At 31.6% G+C, this 11,195-nt stretch overlaps 1 non-coding gene across 1 annotated transcript; it reads right to left on the bottom strand.

Moving 5' to 3' along the window:
• Positions 1 to 298: 298 nt before the first annotated feature.
• Positions 299 to 380, bottom strand: Trnas-cga (transfer RNA serine (anticodon CGA)). Its single transcript has one exon. It is a non-coding gene; the product is annotated as a tRNA-Ser (tRNA).
• Between the last annotated feature and the right edge of the window lie 10,815 nt (positions 381 to 11,195).

The raw sequence follows: 11,195 nt of genomic DNA on the forward strand, positions 1-11,195 counted from the left end.
CATTTATTTATATTTGTTTCGTTCAACATTTTCTGAATATTACTGAACAAGTGAAATTTAGTTTTTTTTTAAATCCTTGATTTTTTTTAATAAATATTTGTAAATTTAATCTAAAAGCTAAATACACTTAATCAAAATGAAAATAAAATCGTATGTTTCGGTAGCTAAGTATAAAATATTAAATTTCATTTTTGAGTGGTTTTCAGTAATGAAATATTTGATATTAAGAGTACATATTAAACAAATACACAAATTAAAACGCTACCAAATACATTTTCTGAAAAGAAAAAAAAACTACCGCTGCGAACAGGATTCGAACCTGTGCGGGCAAAGCCCATTTGATTTCGAGTCAAACTCCTTAACCACTCGGACATCGCAGCTTCTGTCAGTTTTGTTCGTATCACGATACAAGTACGGCGAGTGCGACTAAGGTACAGGCTTGAACTTTTATTTGGAGCGTCAGATAAGAGAATGAAAAACAGATTTGGGTTTAGTTATTTACTAATAAAGAACTCTCATAAAATGCATGGGAAAATTGTAGTAAATATTTAATGGCCTACTGTTGCTATCGAGAGCTTTTTACTTTCTATACGATGTGCATTAAAAAATTAGAAATTTTTGGAATTTTCGTTGGGTACTATTAAATTATTTTATTCTTATTATACATCTTATAAAGATGATTATATAAATAAAGTCGTATACATAAAATTAATTTGATTTTATTTTATTGTATTTGTGAATATTATTTTAAATAAATAAATAAATCAGTATTTGAGCATTCTTCAGATATTTTTTTTAAATAAGATAATTTTAAGACATAAAAAATATTAATCAAATATACATATACATAATTCTGTATTTGAAGACTTTGTTCAAATTACACTCCTGAAAAATACATTATTCTTGCTACTTTCTGATCTATGATTTTTTCAGAAAGTTAGCAAAACCTTTTTATTTGGAATTGCTAAGTGTATCAATTTATATGCGCCTTATTCGGAGGTTTTGTAAGAAATTTATAAATATAATAAAAAAATATATTTTATAAAAATATTGTTTGATTATTAAATAATATTATGTAAATGATTTTAATATTTATTATATAATTAAATAAGGAAATGCAATAATTATAATAAAAATAATAAACACGAGAAAGACGGGAATCCCCATTACTAGCCGTCTTTTCTGTTGTAAAATTTGCATCATTTAAACTTAGGGTATGTATGTACTTTTATAAATTTTTCTTAAAAATTCTGAAATACTAAGCTCGCCAAGAAATATAACCACAAATTCATAATATTTGTTCCCGAAGAAGAAAATAAAATTATAATTGCCCACTTCTAAAAAATTAGGAATTCGCTATACACGTGAAAAGACAGGATATTTTACGCCTGTTTTATGTATGTTTAAAAAATTGCTAGACGGGAAAATTTGTTTTCATGGTTTCTACCTCGGATAACGGTACATGATCCGATAATCAATAATTTGGAGAAAATTACGATCAATCACAAGTCCCACATTTCGCTGGTCGCCGGCAGGTATAATAATGCGCCTCGTACTAACAATGTTGACCTTTCGTGCACAAAAGACCAAAGCTCATTTTCTTAGACAATAAAAATTTCTCTCGGAACGTAATTGGTTATCGTATCAGGCCGATGAACAATACCAATAAAGCTTCGATCGCACACCGTTAACAATGACTCGGTAATTTGTAGTTTTTTGTTGTTTGGGAAGATAAGAGCGGCTGAAGACGATGCGACGCGCACCTCCTTATCTCTGAAATAAGCTGAGACAAGAACATGTGTTCATCTCGCCATTGAACACAATAGGAAAACGGGGGGGAGTCCTATTATCTTGGTTTGGTACTATATTTATTTCTGCGCCATGGGCAACGAACGCTTTTGATTACTGCGATTAAAATTGTTTCCAAGTTTTCCTTCAAATCTCTGCCGTCAACCTTATTACAAACAATTCAGCCCAATAGTGCTCTTATAATAAAAAATACATTAGCAGAGGTCGCGGGTTAGAGGAAAACTTTATTGAAATTGAAATGGAAATGGAAATTGAAATAAATCGGCGATTTTTTTTATATACGCTAGCTATTTTCACATAAAATTAAAATATTTTTTGTTTAACAATAATTGTTTGTAAACTATCTAAGGTCTTCCATAACCCAACAGCCATAGAACACCAGGTGTTACTTAATGAACAGAAAGCAGTAAAACGGTAAAATTCACGATCTTAATTTTTCAAAGAAACTTCTTTATTTCTCCTGTAGAAAGTAGAAAAAAATTATGTTCGGCTTCGTGATCGTGCTCGGAAACTGCTGAGCCTATTTGTCTTAGTCTTAAAGCTCTTTCATGTTCATTGAGTCTAGTTGATATTTTTCGTCCGGTCTCTATAATATATTCTTCGCCGCATATGAATTCTGGCATCTCAAACGGAATTTTGTCTTTGACGGATCGAAGATGTTGAGACGTTTTTGGACAAGTTTTAATTCTGGTTTTGACGTTATATCTCTTAAGAACTTTTGATATGTGGTCTCTGGAAGGTTGTGGTGACGTGTACCTATTTTGTAATGGAACGCTTAATATCTTTAATGTGAACGTTATTAAAGAGAAGAGCAGATGTAAGGTGTTTTAATTCTGCGTTCAGTGACTGGGGCTGAGATAGTGTTACGATGATTTTTGGGCCGAATGGTGATGTGACAATGCATTACGGTCTGTGTGCGTAGGTTTTCTGTAAACACAATGACCCAATGTTAGGTCTGATTTTCTATTTATTTGAATATCTAAGAATGAGAGATTGTAATTACTTCGTAATACAATGATAAAACGTATGTTAGGGTGAATAGAGTTTAAATGTCTAACAAAATCTAGTAGAGATTTTTGACAATGAAGCCATATAATAAAAGTATCATCGACGTAGCGTTATAAGAAAAAAAAAATGTTCCAGGCAGACATTTTTCAATTAAGATGAAAAGGTTTGGTTCCAGATTTTAGGATTTTAATGTATGTGAAATAATGTTGAGTTTCAGGAATAAGGACTTTAGTGAAGAGAAATTCTACTAGAATATTCTGTGAATGTAATGTAATGCTTTTTAATTGTTCAATGAAATGAAAGAAATTAAGTATGAAACTATCACTTTTCCCTGTTGAAGGAGAACTGCAGAAGTTTTATAAATAGTATTGACGAGCTTAAATCAAATTTTTTATATCAAACTTAAAAATGTGAGACTACTAAGTGTTGGCTTTAAAATCGACAATAGAAATATCGCTTTTTTTCCATATTACAATGATATTTGCATCGGGATTGCTATCGGAGTTACTCCAAGAATACCTACCGGTTGAGCAAATTTGGAAATTTCTATAGGAGATCGCAGAAACGTCCATACAACCTAGTACACTAACATTTTCGAGTGAAAAGATGAACAATTGATCGTTTGGTTTAAGATGATATATAATATATATAACATATAATAATGATAGTGTGGCAGTGTTTTTAGATGTCATTCAGAGATTTGGAACAATAAAATCAAAAACATTAAAGTAAAAATAATGGTTCAGACAACTATGACAATATCACTTACTGCATCTCTTTTTTTTTTAATTCTATTTAATTATTACATTTAAATGCAGTTTCTAATGTTGGAACAAAAATCCAAGTTATTCATTGTTTCAATAAACAGAGTCGGAAACAAAGCGTTGTTCGTTGCACTTCCAAGTGACTCTCTTATACCTACCTGAAAATCTTGAAAGTTAATACGTCGATTTTGTGGGAAATTGGAAATGCGGTAAATAAATCTCGAGGTGAGATTTAATCGTCGATAATCCTACTTGGCCTAATCGAAAGTGTTTATCTGAAGCGTAATATATATTACCGGTTTGTTTAATAGGTGCTACATGCGACAGAATTTAGTGCCTGCTTTATTGGCGTCGATATAAAACTCTAGACTGTGTCATAAATAATCTCACGTGGAGGCTAATTTAATTTTGATATTGTTGTACGGTGGTTTAACTTAGGTGGTATCGAACTGAATAGGACAAAATTGTCCCAATGAAATGAATATCGAAATCCAGTATTACTCCAGTGTTTTATTCATTCATTCATTATCATTGAAGTTCTTGTAATGTGCGATTTCAGTGTGTTACAGGTCCTATTTCATGGTTTCATGCATAAGTCGTCTGGTTAGTCAAGATTCAAGTTCTCCGATTTGTTCAAAGAGTGCTTTTTCCAATTATCTTAAGAACTCGGATACTCTCTAATTTGGTTGGTGCCTTGTTTCTGACTCTATTTATTGAAACAATGAAAAACTTAGATTTTTGTTCCAACATTAGAAACTGCATTTACTTACCTATAATATCAGAAGTTTTCACATAAATTGTGAATCAAACACATTTAGAATACGCTAAGTTTTTATTAATTCGTTATATAAAAATCCCTCAAAATCAGAAAAATATATGTCCAAATATTTTTCATGTTTTTATCCAAATTAACTTAAGAACATGTCTATATTATTTGGGTTGGTTGATACATAGAAAGTTTATAATTAATAGTAGACGGTCCTAGAAACTTAGAAAAAAAATGGAGAGAGAGAGAGAGAGAGAAAATGATGGAATTATCTATGAAATGGCACAAGAGACACAATTATTGTCTTAAATTTTAGAAGTAGACTTCCACAAAAATTTCTAAAGTTTACATTTAAGGTGAGAATATTTTCACAGCTGTCTCCTCTTCTCACAACGCATTTTAATAATTTGGGGGCTGAGGGGGGGTAAACCCCGAGTTTATTATTTGGGATATCAAATGACATTTAAAATCAAAATTAAATTTTGTTATTTATCTTCAATTTTTTTTACAATACCTTTACTTCATACAAAATTACCCAATAACTATGATTACTACTTTTTTTTCATGAATAATTAGGTATAGTTTAGTGGGTTAGTTAACTAACCGAAACTAGTCAATTATTGAAGACCAACCAATTTGATTGATTATTAAATTATTTAAGTAGCAGAATATCTGGTGAAATATTGAGTATATTTTTTTTCGTTCCTAAGGTGTTCCAATGCACTGTTTTGCGATTAATATAAATAAGACGCTTTTAGTGCAATAAACGTTTAGCAAATTTTAACTGACGGAAAGCAATTAGGAAACTGTGACAAGCTTCAAATAACGACATGAAAGATGCGTAGCGTAATTAGAAATTGTTTCTGTCAATAGAAATATTTTATTCATTTTTAAGGGGTTTTCGATATTTTACTAAGTACGTCAATAGTTTATAAAATTAATTAGTCTCTAACAATTTGTTAGTTTTGGTTAGTTTGGTAGTGCGCCCTTATTGGACTATTAAAAAGCCATATTGTGGAGTTTATTCATTTTTCAGGAAATTATTTTTTGAAATCCAAATGAATTGTGTCTTATTACGAGTGTGGACATAAGAAAATAAAAATAAAAAAAGCGGATAAGGAAATTCTTCTATTCTCGTGGAAGAAAAGCTGAGAAGAAATATTCTCGTCTGACTAAGTGAAACTGCTGAAAATGAAATTTTGAATTGAAAATGAATAATGAAAATAATATTGAGAAACTTTTATTTTAATTCTGTGGAATATAGTCAAAAGTTATTCCCCTTTTTAAAAACGCCACCTGGTTTCAAGTTTATTAAAGTGGCGTTAAGCCTTTTTGAAGATATCGACATTTATTTAAGAAAATGTCCGAACATCGGCACCACTTTCCTTGAAGAGCATTCAGAACAATACTTTTTATTTACTGGTCCAAAAATATACAGAAATTTGTTTATTCTAATACTGGTGCTAACTGTATCCGTAGGTATTCAGGGACGAAAACAATAGCAATTCTGTTTTGTATCAAATACCGCACTTTAGTCAAGGGTTTGAATTGCATAAGATGAACAAAATAAAAAAAAGAAAATACATACGTTGTCGGAGAACGGAAAATACAAAAATATGCGGAGCAAATTGAAATATTCATTTCTACATTTTAGAAAGGATTATTGAATGCTAAAGTAATCCCTTGTAAAACCTGTTGGATAATATACCATTTTGAAACTCAATCTGTGTATTTAAACTTAAGAACAATGTCAATAAGACTACTCCCACTTTTATTGGTGGTTCAAAATAGCTGGCTAATTATTTAATTCGTTCTGAAACACAATCATTTTGTATTTTACATTTGATGTTATTGTAGTAGTTTTCGGGACAATAAAGAATAAATCTATTTAAAGCAAAATTAACATTTATTTACCTATCTTATGAATTTTAACTTATGTGGTTTCTAGTGCGCTGTATTCGCTGTGTCGAAAATCGGATCAAAATGAAAACACGTCTTGTTTACAAGTTTCCCTCGAATTGACAGGCTGCTATTAAAGGCACATTTGTCTTGCGATTGAGGCAGGTCGCGTGGCTTTCGTACCAAGAACCATCAATTCCGTGTGTTGATCTTGTCAAAGAATGGAAATTGCGTGGCTGCTTTCGCCCGCTCCGCGAGGGGTAGCAAGGCATCGGGTTAGCTGACCCCTTATTTCGAAATTGATGATGTTATCCGGATGGCAAGTGACGAATATTCGATCAACACTGACGATTTTCATGAGATCTCTTCGATTTTGTCAGCTTCATTTGTCATTCATAGTGTGTGTGGCAAAAAGTGTCAGGATCATTTTCTTTATATTAGTCTAGCACCCTTGGTGACACAGCTCCCCCATCTTTTACTGTCAATAGTAAATTAGACAATTTCACAGATTCGTATCTTACATAAAACTAAATCTAAAAAAATATAGAATATAAAAATCAGTATACTTTAGGTTGCAAAAAAAAATCCAACTAATCAAACATTGACAAGCCTACCAAGTTCTTGGTAATTCTTCCACAATTTTTAACAAATTAACGTTACTCCACTATATACTAATTAACACTTGTCGTTAAAAAAATGTAAGTAAAAAGTTATGCAAGGAACAGTTATTAGATTTTCGTTAAAATGAAAAAGTTTAAATACTACATTTTTTAAAAGGCTTTTTAAATCAAAAAGGATAATGGAAACTGTTGGTGTCATCTTTAGTTTATTTCTAAAGATAAAAATATCAACATACAATTTGAAGTAGGCACCTTTTTTTAAATTTTTATTGTAAGGGGTGTTTTTTTTTTCGATGTATAGAACTTTAAGTTGGAATAAAACAACGATGGATTATTCGATTGACATGAATTTTATTTATCCGAAAAATAATCTTGTGTTGTCTTCCAAATGGTCAAGCGTTTGTGGCTTATCCGCATAGACCAATGACTTTACATAGCCCCACAGAAAGTAGTCTTGCGGTGTTAAATCACAAGATCTTGGGGGCCAATTCACAGGTCGAAAACGTGAAATTAGGCGGTCAACAAATGTGTCTTTCAATAAATCGATTGTGGTACGAGCTGTGTGACATGTTGCGCCGTCTTATTGAAACCACATCTCCTGGACATCATGGTTATTCAATTCAGGAATGAAAGAGTTAGTAATCATAGCTCTATACCGATCACCATTGACTGTAACGTTCTGGTCATCATCGTTTTTGAAGAAGTACGGACCAATGATTCCACCAGCCCATAAATTGCACCAACACCTATGATGTGTTGGTCCTAAAACTCAAAGAAGTTGATACGGAAGCAAATAGAGAAGCAGTGGTTAAAAAATAAATCATTTAAGGAGTTCATTTAGGAAAGAATGAAAAAAGTATTGAAAAGCAAAGTAAGTGGGGCCGGTACAGAAGATAATACTCCAAACCTGCGGTATTATGAATTGCTGATCTTTTTAAGTGATCAAGAGACACCACATGCCTCAACGAGTAACCTAGACGATGAAGAACATGGAATAAAGGTAATAGGATATTATTGAAACACTAATACGGTCAGTCAAAAAAGTCCAATCTTTGGTCCATTTGCTTCTTTGAACCAACCGTTGCTTTTTTTGCTTTTTCTTTATTGCACAGGCAAGCACAATGCAATATAATGCCGTGTCTCGAGAAACCATTTTCTTTTACTACGTATAGAAAAACCGTGCCAAAACTATTGAGTGTGAATTTACCCAGTTGGCTTTATAGAAAGAACGGTACTATAAAACTGCGTGTGTATGGGACAAGCAATAGTACAGTTAAACTGCACGAATTGGCCTGTGCTAAAAAACTGAGCGTCTGTGGGGGTCATAAAGTTCTATACATCGAAAAAAAACAAAAATTTCATATATTTCTTTTTGGCCATTTTTAGATGCAATTTGTAGTGTTGTCAAATCCTGCGAGTTTTTGAAATTCTTGGTGATTCTTTCTTTCTTCAAAATTAAAAATCTCCCAGGACTGGTGACAATTTTTATTATATTATTGATATTAATTTTAAAAAATTCACAGTACTTTATTATACAGATAGAATTGAAATTTCTGTGCACATTTCGTTAATATTTTTGCGAATATAGCGTATATCAAATTATACACTTTTACAAGGGATCTTTAGAAGTTTTTTTTTAAATTTAGCAACAGTTATCTCTTAAGCAAGATGTAAAATTCTGCTTCCATTTCTTAAAGCTTTTTTGGTTGTATGTAAATATATGATAAACTAGCCAAAACTAACATTGCAGCAAAAGTAGTTCCAGTTCACTCAGAAAATGAAAAAAAAAAGGTATTATATACGGCCATTCCTTGAAAATTAAAAAAAAAATTACATTGTATTTTAATCAGTCGTTTCGCAGGAATTCAACACTTGGATTGAACGTATAGGAAAATCCATGTTATACCATGTTATGCCGCAAAAAAAATCACGATAATTGATGTAAATGTCCAAATCATTTTCGAGAAATAAAATAAAAACAAAATTTTTCCTAAAACCCTTAATAGTTGTACCATGAATTGATCATGGTAAAGTGGATCATTTTTTGGTTTCAGTTCAATGTCATCAAATGTATTCAAAAAGTGATATGAATTATTGTTCAATTATTATAGTTTTATTTATTTATTTATTATTATTATTAAACAATTGTATTTTTGCTATTCTGGTGACTTTTTATAAAACATTAGGAATATGCATCTTCTGTATACAGGTCAATAATAAAAGTTATTGTTTAGATTACATTTTTTTAATTAATTAATTTAATCAATTTTTGAAATATATAAAAATGTGTTATTTAAATTTTTAAATAAACATAAATAACATTTTTTATTGGCCTATATACAGATTTAACTTTATAATGTAGTGGTTACATCATAAAGTAAAATCGCTTGGTTCATATAAATGTTGACAATTTTTGTTATTCTATTACACATATTACGAAAAATTTATTAAAAAATGCATGCATACTTTTCGAAGGATCCCCGAAAATTCATATTTTGGAGGTAAAATTTAATATATACTCCAATTACGTTGGCAGCACAGTAGGGGCAATTTGTTTCTATTGCACATGATCATCAATTTACGTCTTATCCATACGAAGATATCTGCCAAGTTTTTTTGTGTTGGCCCATTTTTCTAATCGATTTACATGATCTCTTATCCTCTACGTCTTACTCTGGCCCGTCTTAGCACATCTTAAAATCAACTTTTCTTCTCTAATAATCTCTACATTGGACATTTCTATTCCATTATAGTAAAATCTCACAACAAAATATATTATTTTATTAAGAATAGCAAGTTTGCACTTGATTGATTCCTTTAAAATATGCATTGCTAGAGTTTTTCGCCCCAGATTCTCATGTTAAATGTGTTAGCAATTTTTGTAAGCCTATATAGTAACAATTTGAGATCATTTTCTTTGCTAATTCCATATCCAGCATCAATTTTTTTGACATTCGTTCATGACTAGATTAAATAGCGCTAGTTTTATTGATACGGAATGAATAAAACCATGTGATGATTTCTAGTTTATAAATTAAATTACCATTTGTAAAAGGGGCTTGATTACGTCTATAATATATTAAAAAAGTGATTTCAGGGCTTTAAAGTATACAGAGAGACAAAACGATTTACCTTGCATCGGTAAAAAGTCTTTCGAGTTTGTCATATTATCGACCTTTTGCCGTCCGCGTTCGTCCGGGCACGTTCATCTAGGGCCATCACTCACCTTGGGGGTTAATCTCTCGTAAAGTTCCCGCGTCGAATGCCATTATAATGAGTGTCGCTTAACTGTGGAATGACGGACTACGGACCCGCTTTAGTCATGACAGGCGAGTGACGAAATTTCACTCTGATAGGACATATGACGGTCATTACTCCGGTAAGATGCCGATCTGGAGTCCAGAGTCGGGTCAAGGGTCGAGCACCATTTCAGTTTGTGGTCTATGTTTTAGCATTGGCGTTCGTTTGGGTACTTATTGTCGGATATTTTTTTCTTTTGCATAGTCAAGATCGAAAGAATTTTCATTTTGTTTGTTTAAAGTGCGTGAGCAATGAATTAGATAATGAAAATGAAAAACGGAAAATGTAATGAAAGAAGTGGTTAATTTATGTTATGTTCTTTTTAGAAAACAAAGTCATCATCATCATTTATGAGAGGGGAATTATGTTACTGCCAGAAAGATGGCAAAAGGTGTTGGACCAGAATAGCCAATATATAATTTAATAAAATATTTATTCATTATACGAAAACTGTCTTTCATGTTCCCCAAAAAAAAACGAAATGACTTTCCGAACAACCCAATATTTAAATAAAATATTATCTAAGTAAATATACGAATTGCTTGGGCACTGGGCCATCATAAATTATTTTACTTAAGGTGCTTTTTGAGTAATAGATACATTTTTTAGCAAAATATTTGTATATCTTAACGAATTGGTTAATTATTTTGACAATTTGAATACATGCCGACACCTTTCCTTGCGTCCTGCCGTCTACGTCCATGGCAATTGTCCAAAAGAATTATGGAACGAGGCAAACATTAGGCAGTGATGCGAAGATGAAACGGGCCTGTTAAGATCTAACATTGAATGGACCATGTTGGCTTATTGTTGCGTTTCTAGTAGTAATAAAATTTACCTGTTTAAGTCTAAGTTGTAGAGTTTAAAATAAATGGTCCTTACATGGCCGACTACATCCTCTTTTAAAGTCGAATTAATTAACCTTTTTTAAGCGCGTATACTCACCGTTTCGTACAAAGATTCATTACGTAATTGGGAGAGTATAAGGAGCAACGGAGAGGAAGAACAAGCATTCTGCTTCGCTACTAA

The sequence above is a fragment of the Cylas formicarius genome, unplaced genomic scaffold (assembly GCF_029955315.1).
Source record: "Cylas formicarius isolate icCylForm1 unplaced genomic scaffold, icCylForm1.1 PGA_scaffold_10__41_contigs__length_53128322, whole genome shotgun sequence".
NCBI lineage: Eukaryota > Metazoa > Arthropoda > Insecta > Coleoptera > Brentidae > Cylas > Cylas formicarius.